This window comes from Elephantulus edwardii, unplaced genomic scaffold (assembly GCF_000299155.1).
Source record: "Elephantulus edwardii isolate Elephantulus edwardi_28Jun2011 unplaced genomic scaffold, EleEdw1.0 scaffold00044, whole genome shotgun sequence".
Lineage (NCBI taxonomy): Eukaryota > Metazoa > Chordata > Mammalia > Macroscelidea > Macroscelididae > Elephantulus > Elephantulus edwardii.
This window is the reverse complement of record NW_006399794.1, coordinates 6,999,519-7,021,727: the sequence shown is the minus strand read 5'-3', so window position 1 is coordinate 7,021,727 and position 22,209 is coordinate 6,999,519. Positions and strand designations below refer to the sequence as shown.

At 39.0% G+C, this 22,209-nt stretch overlaps 1 pseudogene; it reads left to right on the top strand.

Moving 5' to 3' along the window:
* LOC102844044 overlaps window positions 1–10,217 on the top strand; it is a 21,810-nt pseudogene extending 11,593 nt beyond the window's left edge.
* The last annotated feature ends 11,992 nt before the right edge of the window (window positions 10,218–22,209 follow it).

Here is a 22,209-nt window from a genome sequence, read left to right as displayed (position 1 = left end):
GTACATATTTAAATTTATGAAAACATTATTTTCACATTGATATAATAATTTTTATGCTTTTTTCTTCTAGTTTATTTACAAAATTTGAATACATTGTTTTCAATAACAGATGCTTTCCATTTCCCTCACCCCCTCACCCATCACTTTGAACAACATCATGATTAATGCCCCTTCTTCCTGCATATTCTCATCCCTCTGCTTCCAACCTCTCCCATCCCTCTCAGATCCTTATACTCATTCTACAATAATGGTTCTATACAGTATTTATCCTTGTGGGACTGAGTTCACTCAGCATAATGCTCTCCAGTCCCTCCCAAATTGAGCAATAATTTACAAAATCATTGCTCCTGTGTGCTGCATAGTATTCCATTGTGTGAATGTACCATAATTTCTCAATCTATTCGTTTGTGGTTGGACATCTGGGATGTTTCCATGTTTTTGCAGTGGTGCATATGCTGCTATGAACATTGGTTTTCAAATCAGATTTAAAAAGACTCCAACCCATAATCACACTTCAAACCTGTAACAATAATCACCCCTGTAGCTAAACTTTCAGTCAAATAATAGAGAGACCTATAAGGTGACCAATAATACCAGAAGACACTTACACCTTAGAATAACCAGGCATTTGAGGCCAAAAATCATCTGACCAAGGGCAAAGTCCAGAAGACAAAAAGTGATAGGATAAAGGATTAATGGAAATGAGAATTACAGGGAGAAAGTCAGAAAATGTGAATTCATTTGGGTACTAATTGACATTTTTAACCAAAATATATATGACTGGTTGAGTGAAAAACCAATTGGCTTTGTAAAACTAATTAAAACTTTAGAAAGAATGATAGTCCAAAGTATGTTGGTTTCCTAAAGCTACCATTTTATAAATTACTTTAAAAATCATATGACTTAAAAAAAATCATATGACTTGAGGGGAACATTGGAAGTTCAGTGTTTAGCTGCTAACCGAAAGATTGCCAGTTCAAATCCACCATTTGCTCTCTAAGAGAAAGATGTGACAATCTGCTTCCATAAGGATTGTTGTTGTTGTTATTTGCCATCGAGTCACACTACTTATAACAACCCTACGTAAAACAACCTTAAAACCTGCTCTATCTTGTGCCAATCTCACTGTCTCTTACACACCTATCCCCATTACCATAGTCACTTAATCAATCCATCTCATTGAGGGTCTTCCTCTCCTGCGCTGTCCCTCCACCCTCCCAAGCATGACGTCCCTCTTCAAAGATTGGTCCCTCCTTGCAACATGTCCAAAGTATGCCAGACGAAACTTTAGAATCCTTGCCTCTAAGGAGCAGCCTGGTCTCACCCTCTCCAGAATGAATCTGTTTGTTTTCCTAGCAGTCCATAGTACCCTCAATACTCTTCTCCAACACCACAGCTTAAAGGCATCAATTCTCCTTCTATCCTCCCTAGTCATTGTCCAGCTCTCTGATGCATAACAAGACCATCGTCTTTGCAATTACTTGCGACGTGTCAGAAGCTGGAGAGTGAGTAGGGAGGATAGAAGGAGAATTGATGCCTTTGAGCTGTGGTGTTAGAGAAGAGTATTGAGGGTACCATGGACTGCTAGGAGAACAAACAGGTTCATCCTGGGCAGGGTGAAACCAGGCTGCTCCTTAGAGGCAAGGATTCTGGAACTTCATCTGACATAGTTTGTCAGTATGGACGGAAGTCACATATTTTGCGTGGAGGAACCAGTCCTTGGAGATGAACATCATGCTTAGGAAGGCAGAGGGACAGTGCAAGAGAGGAAGAACCTTGAAGAGATGGATTGACTCAGAGATTGGGATGATGGAGATAGGTATATCAAAGACAATAAGGTTGGCATAGGACAGAGCAGGTTTCAGAACTGTTTAGCAAAGGGTTGCTATGAGTTGCAAGCAATTCGACAGCACATTAATAACAAGAACAACAGGACGTATGAACATATGCATGCAAGTAGGTGTTTATTTGAAATATGTTCTAACTGGTAACATTCTAGTAACAATCTGGATAACAAATGTGAGCACGAAATGTTGTGTCATATACCCCCATGATTCATCTGTCAGTCTACTGCATTGGGATGGCTTGTGTGCTGCTAGGACGCTGAAAGCTGTATCATTGGTATTTAAAATGCCAAGATATTCACTTATGGTAGACAGGTCACAGAAGAGTTTCCAGAATAAGACAGACGAGAAACAAAGGTCTATTGATCTTAGAAAAATTAATTCATGAAAACCTTATGGATAGCAACAACAAATAATCTGACATGGTGTTAGAAGATGCACGCCTAGAGTAAAAAGCACAATGCAAGAGCTACAACAAGGGTCTTCAACACATCATCTATTCATGAAGATGACACAAAACTGGGTGAGGTTTCATTCTGTTATCAAAACACTACCTTGACTCAGGCTCTACACCATGGCCACCAAGACTAAAAACAACAAAATATGAAAAAAATATTACATATCAGTCACCATGGCTTATTATGGAAAGAGAACATCCCTTATATATGACCAAACTTGAGGAACTCAATCGATTAAGCACATATTGAAGCTCAGTATCAAGAAAACAAAGATTCTCACCACTGGGCCAATTGGCAGCAGCATGATGGACAAAGAAGAGATTGAAATTGTTGATAACTTCAGCTTGCTTGGTTCTACAGTCAACATTCTTGGTAACAGCAGTCAGAAAATCAAAAGTCACATTTCACTGGAACAGTCTGCTCTCAGGGACCTCGTTAGAGTAGTGAAGAACAACGATGTCAGTCTGGAGACTAAGGTGCACCTGATCCAGACCATGGTCTTCACAATTACCTGCTATGAATCTGAATGCTGGACAATAACTAAAGATAATAGAGGAAGGAGCAATGCCTTTGAGTTGTGGTGCTGGAAAAGAGTGTTTAACGTACTGTGGACTGCCAGGGGAACAAATAGATCTATCTTGGAGAGGGTGAAACCAGACTGCTTCCTAGAGGCAAGGAATTTGAAGCTTCATCTGACATGCTTTGGGCATGTGACCAGGAGAGACCACTCCAGAAGAAAGAGATCATGCTTGAAAGGATGGAGGGACAGCTCAGAAGAGGAAGACCCAGGATGAGATGAATTGATTCAGTGACTGGAGAAATAGGATTAGACATGTCAGAGATGATGAGATTGGGTCAGGATAGGGCAGGATTAAGAGCTAATGTACATAAGGTCACTATGAGTCACAGATGACTCCATGGCACATAACAAAAATGTACTAAGAAGACTATTTGGTTTTTGTTTTGTTTTTTATTTTGTTTGTTTGTTTTTGTAAGCAAACCAATAAAAAGAAAGAAAGAAGACAATCTTTTTTTACTGTTTATTCCATTTAAATAGAGGGAAGTTGAGTTGAAACTAAAGAGCACTTGGTCTTCCAGCAGTTAGACCGCATGTGAAACAACTTTTCGTCGCCACAACTTCATTAAGGCTCTTTTCATCTCACTGTTTCGCAAGCTGTAGATCAGTGGATTTAGCAGAGGGGTAAGCAGCGAGTAAGCCAAAGACATCAGTTTCTTGGTTTCTGGAGAGTAACTGGATTTTGGTTGTAGATATGTCATGTTGGCTGTGCCATAGAAAAGGGTCACAGATGTGAGATGAGAGGCACAGGTGGAAAAGGCCTTTTGCCTACCAGTCGTTGATGGCATCTTCAGGATGGCAAAGAGAATTCGGATATAGGATAAGAGTATTAGCAAGAAAGGAACCATAACAATTAAAATGGTACCTGTGAATGCATAAATTTCAAACAAGAAAGTATCTTCACAGGCCAGTTCTAGGACTGGAGGAGTTTCACAAGAAAGATGGTTAATTTCATTGGAGCCACAAAAAGGAAAACTAAACACCCATGAAGTTTGCACAGTGGCCACCATGAAACCTAAGGCCCATGAGGATATAACTAATTTCATAAAAACTCTTTTGTTCATAATCATTGGATAGTTCAGAGGATAGCAGATTGCAACAAATCGGTCATAAGCCATTGCCCCTAGGAGAAAGCATTCAGTCCCACCAAAAAGAAGAATGAAGTACATCTGTGCAAAACAGCCAGTGAAAGAGATAGTTGCTTTTGCAGTAGAAAGGACCACTAGCATTTCAGGCATAATGGCTGCACTGAAACTCATTTCTATCATAGATAAATTCTGGAGGAATAAGTACATTGGAACATGAAGGCTCTGGTCCAGGGAGATGACAATGATAATGATGGCATTTCCCATCAGTGTCACCAGATAAATAACCAGGAAAATCCCAAAGAGTTTCTCTTGGAGTTCAGGAAAGTTAGAAAAGCCCAAGATGATAAATTCAACTACAGAGCTTTGATTTTGCCTTCTCATTTCAGCAATGGAGCATACACGTTGCTTTTATGAACATGGTATACCAATTATGACACAGTGCAGTAACTGAACATCCAGGTCTGTGTTCATCTGAGGAATTCTTGGCAGAAGATGTAATGATGATTCCATACTTACAGAAATTTAAATCACAATTTCGGAGAATGGTGAATTCTTGGATCAATTAATCTTTCAAATGTGAATGAAGAATTGAAGAATTCTGGCTCAGAAATCTTGTTTGACAAATTCTAAATAATTGTAGAATTCTGTTGTAAATTTTAGATTATATAACTTAAAAATTAAACATTATTAAATAAAAAATAAGTATTTGACACTTAGGTATAATTCTCATAAAATTTGCATATCAAGTATTTCCCTCAATTTTATATTAATATGGAACTTAAAACTGTAAAAATAAAACTCTTAAAAGTAAACACATGGAAGAAGGTACTCATTAAAAATTTTTATTACTTACTCATTTGAAGGTAGAGCAAATTTGATACATATTTACTATAAATATTGGGTTAAAAATGCCATTATGCTTCCAAGTTAAATATGATAACATTCAACAAAAACACACAAAAGAAATTTAATTTTTAGATGTCTCAATTTTAAATAATCTAGCAATTTAATTGATTGATTTCATCTTTATTGATTCCACAGGATAGAGCTGACTGGTTGTATATACATATTTGCTTGAACAAGAAATTTCTAGTGAAATACTCTATGGTGGCTATTCATTGTAATAGTATTAAATGGTTTGCAGAACTTAATAAAAAGCTACTTTTATGGTCATTGTACATCTCTTATTCCTCCTATTTCTCCCCTCAAAAAGATATTCATCACTAATTATTCAGCAAACAATGATTGAGCACTTATAATTTTTAAAATGGTAAATTCTCAAATGTACAGTTGAGCTCAGCATTCAACAGAGAAGTCTTCCCAGGCACAACACTACATAAAATAGCAACTCCCTATTCAGGTCTCTTTTATGACTACTCTCGTATCTTATTATTTGTTTCACATTATCACCAATTGAATTTATATATATATCTAAAATATGCACAATGCTTACAATAATAACTGGCATATAATAGCTGATAAACCAGTCTTTATTGAAGAAAAGTAAATAAATAAATTTGCACTCTACCTTAAGGATTATAGTGTCCAAAAGAAAAATAAAACCAATATACAATTCTGTCAGGAAAGTGGTGAAAAGACAATACTTTACAATTTTTTTAATTTTTGCTTTACAAATTTCAATAAAAGAATGACTGCTTCTGAATGGGAAGAGTGGGTGATTAATTATAACTACACAATATCTCAGGTGATAGAGTTACAATGAAGATGGAAGGAAAGAAGAAGGCAGCCACGTTGCTAAATTTAATCAGTGGATGGTATCCTATACCAGAAGATGGATTATTGACCTTTGTGTGATGCTTTGAAAATGAGGACAATTTCATGATGGGACATGAAGAAGTCAGGAGACTGGAAAGACAAAGAGTTAAAGACAAAATGTTATCTTGAATTCAAATCATTATAATCTTAATGAAAAGTAAAAGCACATTGACTTATTACTAACTGTGACTAGAATTACATTGTAAAATTACATGTCTGAAATTTTAATATTATGAAGTATATTTTAGATAACTAAGATTATCCTAAAATTAGTAAAATGGAATTTGTAAGATCATATTTTTAAAACTCATTCCTAATGGATAAAAAAAAAAAAAAGACTTGCATGTTTAGTTTCAAATATTCAACAGGCAGGTAGGTTTTGAAAATTGGAAAATTGAGGATTCTGCATAAAAAAATAGGAAACTTTCATACTGAAAACATATTATGGAACAAAAGTAAATAATTCTCTTCATGAGTGGTAAAGAGTTCTTAACTGAAAATGATCCGTCACTCCCCTTTAACTCACTCAACTCCACTCCATGTCATCAACTCGGAAGTGATTGATTGCTGACCCTCTTGAAGGTAGCTCCAGTGTTTTCAGAGGCAATGAATTACATCAGAAGAGAGGACCATCTTTCTCCTATGAAGCCACAGATGAATTTTAACCTGCAGAGTTAACTACGGGTTAGCAGGGCAATGCCCTAACTATGTACCAGAACTCCCAGCCCTATATCTTGATTATCTTAATGCAGCTTTGGGTAATTGACTCCAAATAAATATATGCCAGACCTCTACCTTCTCTAGTATTATGTTCTTTTTCCATATGTAAACATGTAAAACTTTATGACAAATGTAAACAAAGTACTTATTGGTCTTATTGTTGCTCAACCATCTCTTAAAACAAAAGCCTTAAAATATGCAAAATCCATCAGCGTGTATCAAAACCAAAAAACCTACTGATTTGAATCTTTCACTTATGACTAATGATTCTTGAACACTGAAGCAGTATTACAAAAGCATCTTCAATTAACAGTGAGGAGAACTGTAAATAGAAACTAGAGTATTAAGTATTCAAATAGAATCTGACCTTCCTTACCTACTGACTCATCTCTTTGACTTCCATGCCATTTTATCCAAAGTTTTTATTTAGTAAAAAGGCATTTCAAAAGCTCAGCCCAATGATTTAAGATACTGATTCTATAATATTATATGACATTGAATCACATGCTCTGGAGAATTCCTCCCTGGAGAACTTGTGATCATATTATACCAGTCTGCTATATTAGTGTACAATAACCAGAGTGTTAGACGTGGCCCCTTGGGTGTAAACACTCAATAGGACCAACTTGGAACACTTCTCCTTAAGATCTTTATAGAAAACAATCTTAACACATGAGACTCAATTTCACCATGACATCTTCCAGTAGGATACAAGGCAGAGGCTTAGTAAATGTTAGTAAATCAGGAGACAGATATTTGGGGAGGGGGGGGATCATTACAATTGGCTTCATAGATAGAGCTGTTTAATTTAGAATAAAAAGATGTGAATGGCCATTTGTCTTTGAATATTAATTGTTAATTATTTTCTTGATCTCACAGGACGTGTGTGAGAATCAAGGCACTCAGGACTCAGTCTAAGTTCTTTTGTGCAATGAGTGAAGCTTTTGGCTAAACAGAGTGGAGGGAAAAATGACCTTATGGCTCAGCTTCAGTCAGAACTCAGACAATGTGTCCAGGATATGCTTTCTTATTTCTACTTCTCATTTCTATTTTCCTAAAGGAGGTTTCATTGTCAAGGAAACTCTCCACTCCTGGTGACAATGAGGCTACCAAATAGCACTTACGGAACATTTGTTTCTTTTATCTGTGTCCAGTGGGAAATATATCCATTATCCTGAATAAAACTAGTTTTTACTCATAGGATATATTTCAGTAATACCTCCACCCCCAAAGTAATTATTTGGCATAGAAAGAGTGCCTACTCGTCTATGGATCACTCATGTGACTCTGGGATGGAAAACACTGTCTAAAAACTATTATAATCACAAAACTCTTATGAGAAAACATAACGGAAAATGTTAAGGGACAAACGGCTTTGTCCTGCAGAGGAGGAAACCAAGCTGCTCCTTAGAGGGGAGGATTTTGAGACTCCATCTCACATACTTTGGGCATGTTGCCAAAAGGGACCAATCCTTAGAGAAGGACATCACACTTGGAAGGTTGCAGGGACAGCTCAAGACAGGGTGGAACTTGAATAAGATGGATTGGCACAGTAACTGGATTAGTGGGGTTAGGTGTGTCAGAGACAGTGAGACTTGTTCAGGATAGGACAATGTTCAGAGCTCTTGTGTGGCTATGAGTCACAGGCAACTTAATGGGACATAACAACAACAAATCTTAAGGACTTTGCTTTTAATATGAATTCTAATCACTTTCCATGCCTCAGAGAGCTGGACAAGGACTAGGGATGATAGAAGGAAAATTGATGCCTTTGAGCTGTGGCGTTGGAGAAGAGTATTACTATACCATGGACTGCTAAGAGAATGAAAAGGTTCATCCTGGAGAGGCTACTCCTTGGAGGCAAGGATTCTGAAGCTTCTCACACACTTTGGACATGTTTAAAGGAGGGACTTGTCCTTGGAAAGGGATGTCATGCTTGGGAGGGTGGATGGACAGCGCAGAAACGGAAGACCCTCGATGAGATGGATTGATTCAGTGACTGGGGTAATGGAGGTAGGTGTGTCAGAGACAATAATATTGACACAGGATAGAGCAGGGTTTAGGGCTTTTGTACATAGGGTCGCTAGGAGTTGCAGGTGACTCAATTGCACATAACAACAACAACAACAAGCTAAACATAGAATATATAAGCAACAAAAGACAAAACAGATAAACATGACTTCACCAAAATTAAAAATCAAGATAAAATATTTGCTAACTATATATTGAATTAGGGTTTAATATCCAAAATCCAATTAGGGTTTATTATCTACAATATACAAAGAACTCCTACAATTCAACAACTAAAAGGAAAGATGATCCAATTTAAAGAAAATGAGCAAAGGGATTGAATAGGCATTCACCAAAGAACATACATAAATAGCTAATAAACACATGATAAGATCTTAACATCTTTAAGTATTAGAGAAATGCACATTATAACCACAATGACATAATACATCATGAATGTTAAAAGTAAAATAAAAAGTAAACAAATTGACAACAACTCATTGCAAATTCATGAATTTCAAAGTAAATCAGGTCTTTCTCCGGAGGCCCCTCTGGGTGAATTCAAACCTTCAAATTTTTTTGTTAGAATCCAAGTGCTTAACTATTTGCACCATGAAGTGACTGTAGTGTAAATATAAAAGGAAAATATTATTTAGTCATAAAAATAAATTAATTTCTGATGCATGCTGCAGCATAGATGAACTTTTGAGTTGCTCCTTCCTCAGACCTAAGATCTAAATTCTTTGAGCTAATTCAGGACACTGAGGTTGACATCTTAATCTAAAAACCCACCCGGCTCACCTTCAAAACCCTGGAGAAGATGCACCCAGTCCTTGACGACCTCTGTATGGTTTCTGGCAGTGGGCACAAGTTCCTCCTCAGCCTGCGCAAGTCCTAGATCTACACGTGGACTGGCTGCCTATCAGACCACTTGGTCAAGCTGAGTCAAGATCTGAAGGCAGAGCTACCCCAGGACATTCGGCTATCTGTGGAGATTGTCCATGAGCTGAGAGGAGAGGGGAATGGGGCAACGAAGACTAGTGCCATCCACATTCTCGCTGCCTTCGTCCTGAATGGCAGCGATGTGAGACAACAGCACTTTAAATGGCGAATTCCACTCACTGAGAGGTTTGTGAAAGCTGTTTCCAAGCCCCGTCGACCTGGCATGATACCCATTAGGGTCAAGGAGGTGTGCAGGCTGGAGGAGATGGCAAAGATCTTTGTCAGGTTAGAGATGAAGATCGTCAGGGTTGGAGCAGCACGCCCAAGCTCAGCTACAGAGAGTGGGATGACCAACATTTTGTGCCCACGGGCCTCTACATGGTCAAGATGGTAAATGAGCCACAGACTATGGCATTCAGCAAAACTTTTAAAAGAAAGTTCTACAATAAAAGAACCAGGATCTCTACTTATGAACTGCCTGAAGACTCCATTGCCCCCATTTCACATCTGCTACAATAACTGGCTTTTCTGGGAGCAGGGAGATGGCATAAATGTGCATGACTCACGGAAGCTGCAGTATCCAGAGAGGCTGTCCAAGGAAGATGTCCTGTCCTTTATCCAGAACGCACAATGCCTGAAGGCTCAAGACTTGAGCCTGGCCATGGATTTTGGCCTCTTCCTTATCTCTCTTGAAGAATGCCATCATGGCCCTCCAGAAGACACTAACACATTCATCAGCATGGCCTTTATCACTCTATTTTTTTCCAGATATTATCTGACTTTGCTATGTAGATGGATGTGAATATGTGAATGGGGGGTGTTGGCTTATCTTTAAGGAATTAGCTATCTTCCTTTCCAGAAGGAGTTTGTCTAGTCTTCACAATCTACTAGAGGATTGACTAGTCTCGCCTATAAATTCAATATATCTAACCAGAAGAATTAGAATCCTCTCCCTCCATAAATAAGAAAAGAGACTTTCCCAACCCTTGTGAAGAGGATGCAGGAAATTGTAGAACACAGCAGTCATAGCCAAATTAAAGAACTGAGATGTAAGATGTGAGATGAGACTTTGGTGGGATCGCAGCCATTATTGGCAGGACTGAGATCTTTATTGAACTGGATGGAGAGCCCATATTGGCAGGACTGATAACTTGGGAACACTGTTCTGGAGCCATGAGGTGTGAGACAGAGGTACCTACATGCCCATTTCGAGAGATAACTGTATTCTGTTATTAATCTCAATTATAGACTTAATTCCCCAATATGGTTCTGTATGGTCTGTGAGCTGTCATATCAGATTTGGGACCAAACAAAGCAGTATGATTCACGTTGAGATGAGTAGTAATAGGTATGGGAGCATCGGGGACATGTCTGACCTCATGATAATTGGTTTTGTATTACTGGTGCTGTGGATAGAAACAGTTCACCTTAGCAAAGTTGATAAAGGTCAAATATGGTGTTCCTGATGTGGCCCTTGCTCATTTTACACTCTGAGACCCCATAGGGTGTCTTTCCCCGGAGACAAGCCTGGAATGTGTTTGCTCGCTAAGGGTCAGCCTGAAGGAAGCTGCCCTTGCAGCTTGAGGTCAAGGTCTTGGGCACGTGAGGCTGGTGGAGGACATGCTGGAGAGCGGCAGCATTTGCACTTGGCTGTTCGCTCCTGAACTCTATAGACTCACTTTTCTGAACCTAATGCATTACTCCTGAGGGTGTTCATGCCTCTACTATGTCACACATTTTACGGGGAAAACTCTGAGTTGGGAGGCTCTCACTGTTGTGAAATAGCCAGGAGTAACTGCATTGTAAAGCTGCAGTGTAAGGTTTTATTTCTTTGAACTTCCTCCATTTCAGTTCCAAGCAGGAGATGTTTTTGTGTCCTTAGTACATGCCCTGTCTTTGCCTTCCCTGGAGTTCTTCACAGCCTGGACTTGTGACAGTCCCAGGAGGCCAGGAAGAGCAGAGTATGGACCTTACCTCCCTGACCTCACGTCTGGATCCAGATCACACCTTCTCTGGTACATGATGTAAAAGCCTCCTGAGGTTGGAAAGCCTTCCACACTCAGTTCCATCCCTTTTGATCCAAACCATGGGCAACTCTAGAAGGGGAGGAAGCAACTTAAACACCTGCCATCTTATCTCCCTCAGCAATAGCAGAGGCCCCACCAGTAGAAGACAGGACACCAACTCTCTATCATTCATAGTGTCACCACTGGCCAGAGCCAGCCCAAGGCCATCCCAGATTTCTGATAGCTGGAGGCAATTCCTTGTCACCCTTTCACCTTCCTTTTCTTCTCCAATAGGAAGTACAATCTGCTTTCCTTTGTCTTTATGTGGTCACTCCATGTCTTTTATCTCAACAGGGTTGGAGGGAAATGGGAAAGCTGAGCAGTATCTTTATGGGGCAGAGAAAGGCCTCTGTGGTTGTTTTCAATGGGAAATAACTCTCAGAAATGCCTCTTCCCACCTCCCCAGGGCCAGTGCTAGACTAGTTTCTACTTGATAGGGCACTGAGTCTCCCCTGAGGTTGGAATCAGCTCCACTACGGGGGTTCATCCAGCCAGTATCCAGCACCATTTCTACCACTCCCCTAAAGCTGACAGCAGCACTGCTGAGATGTATTTCTACCAAATTCTGGATATATCAGTGTGTCTTACAAAATCTTAGATCATTGAAGATAAACATAGTTTTTATTTTTAAAAAAGTAGCATGACTTAAGGTTTTAAACTATTTCCCTGGCAGCTGAGTTAATTGCTGACAAGGGGCTCAGGGAGGACAGAGGATAAAATGTAAAACCTAGTTAATCGATGGCTGCAATGACCTAGGTAGGAGGTTCAGTTACTACTCTTCAGTGACCTCAAAGGAGCAGACTGAATTGCCTCATAGAGTTTCTAAAACTGTAAATCTTTACAGCAGCTGACTGACCCAGATTTCTCCCAGAGAACAGCTTGTGCATTCCAACCATAGATCTTCTGATTAGTAGGAATCAAGTGCTTCACCACTTTGTCACCAGTGTGTCTTAGATCAAGAATGGATACATATGAGATGAGATCCAAACTGGACCTGAAGGCACAAGTAAATTTCATGAGGAAGTGACAAAAATGCCTATGGCTTCTACTATTATCACATTACCTTCCCTCTTGCAGGCTGTACCAGAGTTTTACAGAATTCCTTATGCTCAGTTAGCTGAGGTACACAAAACACACTTTGATATACAGAGTTTTGCAACATTTACTGTTATATTGTTATTATGTGCTGTTGTCTGTGGCCCATAAAGACCCTATGCACAGCAGCTCTGAACCTTGCCCTGTCCTGAGCCAGTCTCACTAATTCTGACACACCAACCCCCATTGCCCCAGTAACTGTATCAATCCATCTCATCCAAGGTCTTCCTCTCCTGCAGTGTCCCTCCACCCTTCCAAGCATGATGTCCTTCTCCAAGGACCAGTCTTTCCTGGTCACATCCCCAAAGTATGTGAGACAAAGCTTCAAAATCTTAGCCTCCAAGTAAAAACTTGGTTTCACCCTATCCAAGAAAGAGGTTTTTGTTTTCTTGGTGGCCCATGGTATGTTCAAGACTCTTCTCCAGTACCACAATTCGAAGGCATCGATTCTTCCTCTGTTCATCCTTAGTTATTATCCAGCTCTTTGGCGCATAGCAAGTAATTGCCAAAACCATAGCCTGGATTAGGTGCACCTTACTCTATAGACTGACATTGTTGCTTTTCAGCACTTCTGGAGAGGTTCTTGACAGCAGATTTTCCCAGTGCAATTTGTCTTTTGATTTTCTGACTGCTGGTGTTAAGAGTATTGATCGTGGATTGTGGCTTCCTTAACATAACGCTTTCAGGCCAGGACATTCCCTATCAAGGTGCTTTGGAAACACTGGGGCTCTACACAGAGCTGGAGTCTGGGTTTTCACCTTTATCCCTTCTAACTCAGCATCAGGATCCCTACAGATTAACACAAAACAGATTCCGAGGCCTTCCTACAATCTTAGGTAACGCCCATTCTCTCAGAAGTTCCTTGGCTGTTTGTTTGTTTGTTTTGCTTTTTTTAATTAAATTTTATTAATTTCAATGAACATTTACAGAGATTTTGGATTTCCATTCATTCATTGTTGCACTATTTTCTCTACCCTCCTCCCCAGTTCGTTCCTCTTTTTTTTTCCCCTTGAAAGTCTGTTTTAATTGTCCCATTGCCACAGTGCTTGTCAAAGCCAGTTCTGATTAATCTCCTTTGTCAGTGTATCCTTTGCCATTCCCTATCACTCCTCCCTGAGAGAGACTTCACCCTGACTCATAAGGAAAAGGGGACGGCGTATTCTCTTAGCTACTTCCTGCTGAAAAGGGACGCTGTGGGTTTCAGGGTGAAGATCTTCTCTCACTACTCTAAAGGGCCCCTTTGGCAGTAGGAAACACATAGACTATTGTAGAGATTGATTTTGGAATTTAGATGCCCCGTTATCAATTGTGCTTAGCTATACATGTTTATGTCCTTGAAGATGTATCATGGAACCGTTGCAGCCTAGAAGACACAAATTTAACTAACAAGTTAAAAGTACATGAGTCAAAAATTAAAAAGCAATAATATTCCAAGTAGAGGCTCTAATAGTGGCACAAATCAAGTTACAGAGGGAAGGTAGTTCTTACAATAAAAGGCCTATTGATTAGCACTTTGTCTATTATAGTATAAAGGTTAGGAACCTCAAGATGTAGAGGCTCAACTATGTCATTTATTGTTCTTAAGTCCTGGAGCAAATTCCGTCTACCACTGGATTGTTTTACAACTCAGAAGTTCACATGCAAGGCAGAGGTGAAGTAAGGAACTGCTTGTGAGGTTTTCCGTCAATTCCTACAACTAAGAAATAGTGAGAAGAGTTGGGACCTCAGAAGGCTTTTAGGACCAAATAGTAGGCTCTTGTGTCCAGGAGAAAACGAATATACTTACCAGTAATGTTAATGCTCACCCACAGCTCTTCTGGGAGGATCTAAATCGTTGAAGTGTCCTTCTTTGTTTCCAGCTTTCTTAGCATCAGGCTTTCAGGCTAGGTCATTCACTACCAACCTGCCTTGGGCCCTCAGGCCAAATAAACACCACCACCATATCAGACCTAGAAAAGACCTATCCAGACCATGGAAATTATCACATTGTGGCAGCAGTGTAAACAGAGATACTAGGTCACAAAACTTAGCAGAAGCTCAATGACAAGGAACTTCCCTCAGTACTGCCTCAAGCAAAGACCTTTCCCTAAAGCTGGTACATAAGATTTGGACTTACATCCTTGTATAGGCGAGACAGACAAGAGCACAAAAGATCAGTGTATGGTGTAAGACATCACAGAAGTGAGTTGTGGACTAAACTACCATATCAAGAGGTGGCTGGAGAACGGAGAGCTTGACCAGGTAGGCAGGAGTGCAAGGAATGGTGATGTAGCATGACAAGGGAAGACACTAGATACATATGCTTGGGGAGGCAGGGAGTGGAGAGTGAATGCATTGGTTATTTCTCTAAGCTAAATGTCTTTCACCTGCATGGGGAAAATACTTGTCTGTCAGATATTGTTCTACAATTAAGCATCTAAATTAAAACAGACTAGGAAGAAGGATTGGCCATCTACTTTCAAAATATAACAGGTCTTTTAAAACTCTATGCACAGTAGAGCATCATGTATAGGCATCTCTTAAAAGTAGAATGTGACGTAGAACTGTACTTTGTTTTGGCTTTTGAGGACTTCTCTGAAGGACAGTGAATGGAAATCCTCCTGAAGTAGGCAGAAGTTTCAGCAGTACATTTGATAGTTTCTTAGAGGAAAAGAACGGATGAGTACTTGTACATTGACTCATGGACCATGGCCAATGGTTAAGCTAGATGTTTAGGGTCTAAGAGGGAACTGCTTTGGAAAACTGGAGACAAGGAATAAATACATGGACAGACTTCTCTATCTAGGTTAAAGAAGTGAAGATATTTTTTTCTTATAAGAATGTTCAACTAAAGTTGACCTCAGAAGAGGAATATTTTAAAAATCAAGTGAATAGGGTGGCACATTCTTAGGATATCAGCCAACCTCTTTTCTCAATCATTCATGTCATTGTCCATGGTCTAAGTTATTCAAGGACTCAGCAACATGTACTCACTCCCACTCAGAAAGTCTGAGTTGTTTACAGCCATTGATGAGTGACTATTCTGTTAACAGCAGAGACTAGCATGAGGTCTCAAGATGGAATCATTCCTTACGGCTGTCAGCCAGAAACTCTGTGGCAAGTGGATTACATTGAACTACTACTGTCATTGGAAATATATTACCTATACTGATCCACTCACACATTTTTTTTAAATTCCTATTCCTGAAAGTTTCTATTCTTGGGGTCTGCAAGTCTTAGTCTCCGTGGGAGGAATACTGTAAACTAGACACACAAAAGTGATTCCATTGAACTGAAAGAAAGTTTAGAATGGCTGCTAGTCTCTTTGGCTCCTCTGGATAAACAAGTGAAGGGAAGAGTCTTCTGCATTACTTGGTATAATTGTTCCAGATTACAAAAAGGAAATAATACTGATATTATACGTTGCTGTTGTTGTTGTTATTATTGTCATGTGCCATTGAGTTGAGCCATAGCAACCCTATGAACAATAGCTCTGAATCCTGCCCTATCTTGAGCCAATCTCACTGAATCCAGCACATCTAACCTCATTATCCTAGCTGCGGTGTCAATCCATCTCAGCTGAGGTCTTCCTTTCCTTCATTATCCCTCCACCCTTTCAAGCATATTGTTCCTCTACAGGAACTGGTCCTTCCTGGCCAAAGTATGTAAGATGGAGCTTCAAAATCTTTGCATCCAAAGGAGAAGGCTGGTTTTACCCTCTCCAGGATAAACCTGTTTGTTCTAAGCAGTCCATGCTATGTTCAACACTCTTCTTCAGGACCACAACTCAAAGGGATCAATTTTTCTTTTGTTAATTCCAGTCATTATCCAGCTTTCATTCATGGCCTGAATCAAATGCATCTTAGTAGACTGACATCGTTGCTTTTTAGAACTTTGAAGAAGTCCCTGACAACAGCTTTCCCCGTGTTCTAATTGAATTTATTTATGATTATGGCTTAAAGACATGTATAAATGTCAAGTAGACAAGGAGTGAACTTAATGGTTAAGGTTATGTTGTCAGCTTGGCTTCCTATGACTCTGTGATTTGACAGTTATGATGTAGTCTGTGTGTGTGTGTGTGTGTGTGTGTGTGTGTGTGTGTAAAAAAAGGTATTTAGAATTAACCAGCTGGACTCAGGTTAGATGATCCCAATTTTGTTGGCAACATCCAAAGCATCAGAGTCAGGAGGAAGTCAAGCATAGGACTTCTTCTCTCCATCAGGCCTAATCAAAGAGTTGAGCTTGGTCACATCAATGTCATAGAGCTTCTTTACAGCTTGTTTAATTTGGTGCTTATTGACCTTGACATCCACAATGAACACAAGTATATTCTTCATGGCTGACTCAGTGGTCAGGGGAAACTTGATGGCATAGTGGTCAAGCTTGTTTCTCCTGGGGGCAGTCTTCTGGGGGTATTTGGGCTGCCTTCGGAGTCTCAGCGTCTTAAGCCACCGGAAGGTGGGTGGTGTGCAGATCTTCTTTTTTTTTTTTTTTGGCTGTGGATGCCCTTCAGGACTGCCTTCTTGGCCTTTAATGCCTTTGCTTTGGCTTCAGTTTTGGGAGAGTCAGGGGCTTCCTTCTTCACTTTCGGCACCATCTTCATAGAAAGGCAATGTAGTCTTTCTTAATAAGACCTTATAGAATCATTCTTTTGATGTAGCTAATTTCTTTGATGAGATCTGTTATGAGCAACCAGTCAGTTGAAAGAGAGTTTCCTCAGAGATATGTTGTTGGTGTTAGGTCTCAACTTGCCTAGTTCTGCTCCATCCTCAAATCTCCACTGTGCTCAAGCTCATTATTGCAATACTATGTCCGTTCATCTTGGTGAATCTTCCTCCCATTCTCTGACTTTCTACCTTTCCAAAAGTGATGGGTTTTTCCCTCCACCTCTGAAACAACTCAAACTATGTTCAAATATTTTATCAGCATTGCCCCTAAGGAGCACGCTGGCTGCACTTCTCCAAATACAGATTTGTTTGTTCTTTAGTGTGTTTTTATAGTAACTCTATGAATAACAAATCTGAACCAAACCCCATGCAATATATCATCCTCACCATCTCTGATATGCCCCAACATATCTCTGGTATGCTATAGCCCATTATTATAGTCATTGTGTCAATTCGTTTTGTTGTCTGTGGTGTATATTCAGTACTCTTTGCCAATGTCAGAGTTCAAAGTAATTTTGTGTGTGTGCTCATTGTTTATTGCATATTTTATGTGCATATGAAACAATTGAAAATGCCTTTGGTTGGAAAAAGCTTAGTCTATAAACTGACAACCTTGATGCTTTAAAGGTGTCCTTGAAAAGCAAAACACCAAAAAGTTGAGAGAATCCCATTTGTCACTGTCCAATCACACCCAAGCTCTCACAATATCCATAGCTTTTCTCCAACCAGAATGGAAGTAAACTCAAAGCTACACATTTATTTGAAAAAAAATAGTCTACTGTCCTTGACAACAGATTTGCAAAACATGTTTTGATTTTTTGACTCGGTTTCCATGAATATTGATTGTGGATCCAAGTAAAATGAAATCATTGACAGCTTCAATCTTTTCTCCATCTGTGATAATGTTGTCTATTTGTCTAGTGGTGAGGATTTGTATTTTCTTGATGTTGATATGTAGCCCATGTAACTAATACTGAAGGCTGCAGTCTTTTATCTTCTTCAGTAAGTGTTCCATGTCCTCTTTACTTTCTGCAGGCAAGGTTATGTCATCTGCATATTTTAAGGTGTTGGTGAGTCTTCCTCCAATCATAATAGTATATTCTTCTTCTTATAACCACAGTTCTTGAATTATACGTTCAGCATACAAAATGAATCAAAAGGATACTACCCTGCCACACACTGTTTCCATGTTTAAACATTGCAGTATTTTTTTTCTGTCCCAACAACTGCTTCTTGGGTCATGTACAGGTCCCACAGGAACACAATTAATTGTTTTGAATTTTTCATTCTTTTCAATGCTATCCGCAATTGGTTATGATCAAGACAGTCAAATTCCTTTGTATAATCAATAAAGCACAAGTAAACATATTTATGGTATTCTCTGCTTTCAGCCAAGATCCAGTCAGCTAGGATGTTCCTATTTCTATGACCTCTTCTGAATCTAGCGTGAATTTCCAGAATTCCACATAGACATACTGCTTCATCTGTTTTTTGTAATCTTCATAAAATTCTACCTGTACATGATATTAATAATATTGTTTGATAATTTTCACATTCTGTTGTATTCTTTTTTGGAATGGGCAAAAATATGGATCTCTTCTAGGAAATTAGCCAGGTAAACTGTCTTCCAAATGTCTTAGCATAAATTGATGAGCATATACAAGGCTTTATCTCTTTGCTCAAACACTTCAATTGTTATTCCATGAGTTGCTGGAGCATTATTGGTTCCATGGCCATATACCATACATCCTGAAATGGTTCTGTGTCAGTTTTTTCTTTCTGGTATATGCATTCTTTCCATAATTTTAAATGTATTTTGTGTCCTTCAATATAACTTTCAGAATTGCAACTCAAAGTTTGAATTTGTTCTTTCATTATTTTGACTTGAGAAATACTAAGCCTTTTCCCTTTTCATTTTCTAAATTAAGATCTTTGCACCTTCATGATGATACTTGTCTTGTCAGACAGCCCTTTGAAATCTTCTGTAAAGTTTTCTTATTTCTTCTGTTTTCTTAACTTCTCTCAGTTCAAGAGCAAGTTCTAGAGTCTGTTTTAACCTCCATTTTGGTATTTTATTTCTTTTCTGTCATTTAAATGACTTAGGTTTCTTTACATGTGATATTCTTTATGTCATCCCACATTCATCTGGTCTTTAGTCCTTAGTATTCAGTGGATCAGATCTATTATTTAAATTATTTTTAAATTCAGATTAAACACACTCAGATAATATTTTGGCTCTGTGAACTGTTGCATTTTCTTCAGCTCCAATTTTAACTTGCCTGTAAGCAGCTGGTGCCAATCATTTCCTGGCCTTGTTCTAACCATTGATATTGACCTTTTCCACTGTTTCTTTCCGTAAGTGTGCTCAAATTGATTTCATGTATTCCATCAGAAGAGACTCATGTGTGTGTCACCATTCATGTTCTGATTTTAAAAAAGGTATTTGAATTTCATACAGTTTCGATTGTACAAAATTCTATCATGAGTTCTCAGGCTTCATTTCTGTCATAAATGCTACATTTTTTAACTGTCAGCCCTTCTCTTTGCTTAAAACTTTTCATTCCATTCATCAAATATTATTAGTGCATTTTTATTTCATGTTTGATAATTTCAGACAACATAAGCTAGTAAAACTTCTCAGTTTCTTCATCCTTCATTAACTACCGTCTACTCATAGAAGGATCATCTATGGGTATGGATGTACATCAGTAAGGTACATTTACTCTGAGGTGGTAGTTCTTTGCAAGCTATCATTTTAATGCTTTTCAACCTGAGAGTCTCTTCTTCTGGTACAATATCAAGTAATGTTCTGCTGCTAGTCGTGGGATATTTTTGAAAGCCCATTATTTCAGAATTGGATGGTCAGTCCTGATTTAGGGTTTGTCTTAGATGGGAAGTTCCACTTAAACTTGTCAGCAAGGGTGACTCTGCTAGCATCTGAAATATCATTGGCATAGCTTTCAGCATCATAGCAATATACAATATATCAGATATTGTATAGTAATATACAATATATCAACACAGTACCACAAACTGACAAAGATGCAGTTTGCTTAAAATATGTATGTTGTTGTTGTTGTTGTTGTTATGTGCCATTGAGTCACCTGCGACCCAAAGCAACCCTATGTACAGCAGCTCTGAACCTTGCCCTGTCCTGAGCCAGTCTCACTAATTCCAACATACCAACCCCTATTACCACAGTTACTGTATCCATCTCATCCAGAATCTTTCTCTCCTGTGCTTTCCTTCTACCCTTCCAAGCATGATGTCCTTCTCCAAGGACCAGTCTCTCTTGGCCATGTGCCTAAAGTGTATGAGACAGAGCTTCAGAATTGTAGCCTCCAAGGAGAAACTTGGTTTCACGCTATCCAAAAAAGACTTGTTTTCTTGGTGATCCGTGGTATATTCAAGACTCTCCTCCAGAACCACAATTGAAAGGCATCAATTATTCTTCTGTCATCCTTAGTAATTTTCCAGATTTCTGATACACAGAAAATAATTGCCAAGACCATGGCCTGGATGAGGCACACCTTAGTGTCTAGACTAAAATTGCCACTTTTTAGCATAGAGAGGTCCCTGACAGCAGATTTTCCCAATGTAATTTATCTTTTGACTTCCTGACTGCTGGTGTTAAGAGTGTTGATTGTGGAACTGAGCAAGTTGTAGTTGTTAACAACCTCAATCTCTTCTCCGTCTATCATGGTGCTGCCAGTTGGCCCAATGGTGAGAATCTTTGTCTTCTTGATGCTGAGCTTCAATCCATGTTGAAAACTATAATCCTTGACCTTCTGCAGCAAGAGCTTCAGGTCTTCCTCAGTTTCAGCAAGCAAGGTATGTCATCTGCATAATATAGTTGATGAGTCTTCCTCTAATCCTGATGCCACATTCCTCCTCATAAACCCCTGCTTCCCAAATGATCTGTTCTGCATATAGACTGGAAACAGGATGCAACTCTGACAGACTCCTTTCTTGATTTTGAACCATGAAGTGTTTCTCAGCTCTGTTCTTAGGAGTGCTTCCTGGTCTAAGTATAGATTTCACATAAGCACAATCAAGTGTTCTTGGATTCCTATTTTACTCAATGTTAACCAAAATTTGTGTGATCCATACAGTCAAATGCCTTTGCATAGTCAATGAAACACAGATAGACATTCCTCTGGTACTCTGCTTTCTGCCAAGATCCACCTGACATTGGCAATAATGTCTCTAGTGCCATGACCTCTTATAAACTCGGCTTGTATTTCCGGTGGTTCTCTATGTACTGTTATAGTCATTTCTGGATAATCCCCATCAGGATTTTGCTAGTGTGTAATATTAGTGATATTATTTGATAATTTCCACACTATAGGGTCATCTTTTTTTGGAATGGGAATAAATATGGATCTCTACCAGTCAGTTGGTGAGGTAATTGTCCTCCAGATTTCTTAGCACAACCTGGTGAACACATCCAGGCAAGTACCTGTTTGTTGAAATATGTCAATTGGTATTCCATCAAATCCTGGGGGCTTTATTTTTTTGCCAAGTCCTTCAGAGTAGCCTGAACTTCCTCCTTTATCACCATAGGTTTTTGATCATACGTCATTTCTTAAAATTCTCCTGTGTCAGCCAATTCATTTTGGTACAATGACTCTGTATACTCCTGCAGTCTTCTTTTAATGCTTCCTGAATCATTCAATATTCTGCTCATAGCATCCTTAAGCATTGAAACTTGTTGCCTGAATATCTTCTTTAGTTTCTTTAGCTTAAGAAATGCTGAACAAGTTTGGTCCTTTTGATTTTCTGACTCCAGATCCTTGCATATTTCATTATACTACTTTGCCTCATTTCCAGAGTTGCCCTTTGAAATTTTCTGTTCAGCTCCTTAACATCTTGATTTCTTCCCTTTGCTTTGGCTTCTTGGTTCTCTAAGTGCAAATATTCAGTCTATTCTGACATCCATTTTGGTATTTTCTTCTTCCTTCTTTGTTATGACCTTTTGCATTCTTTG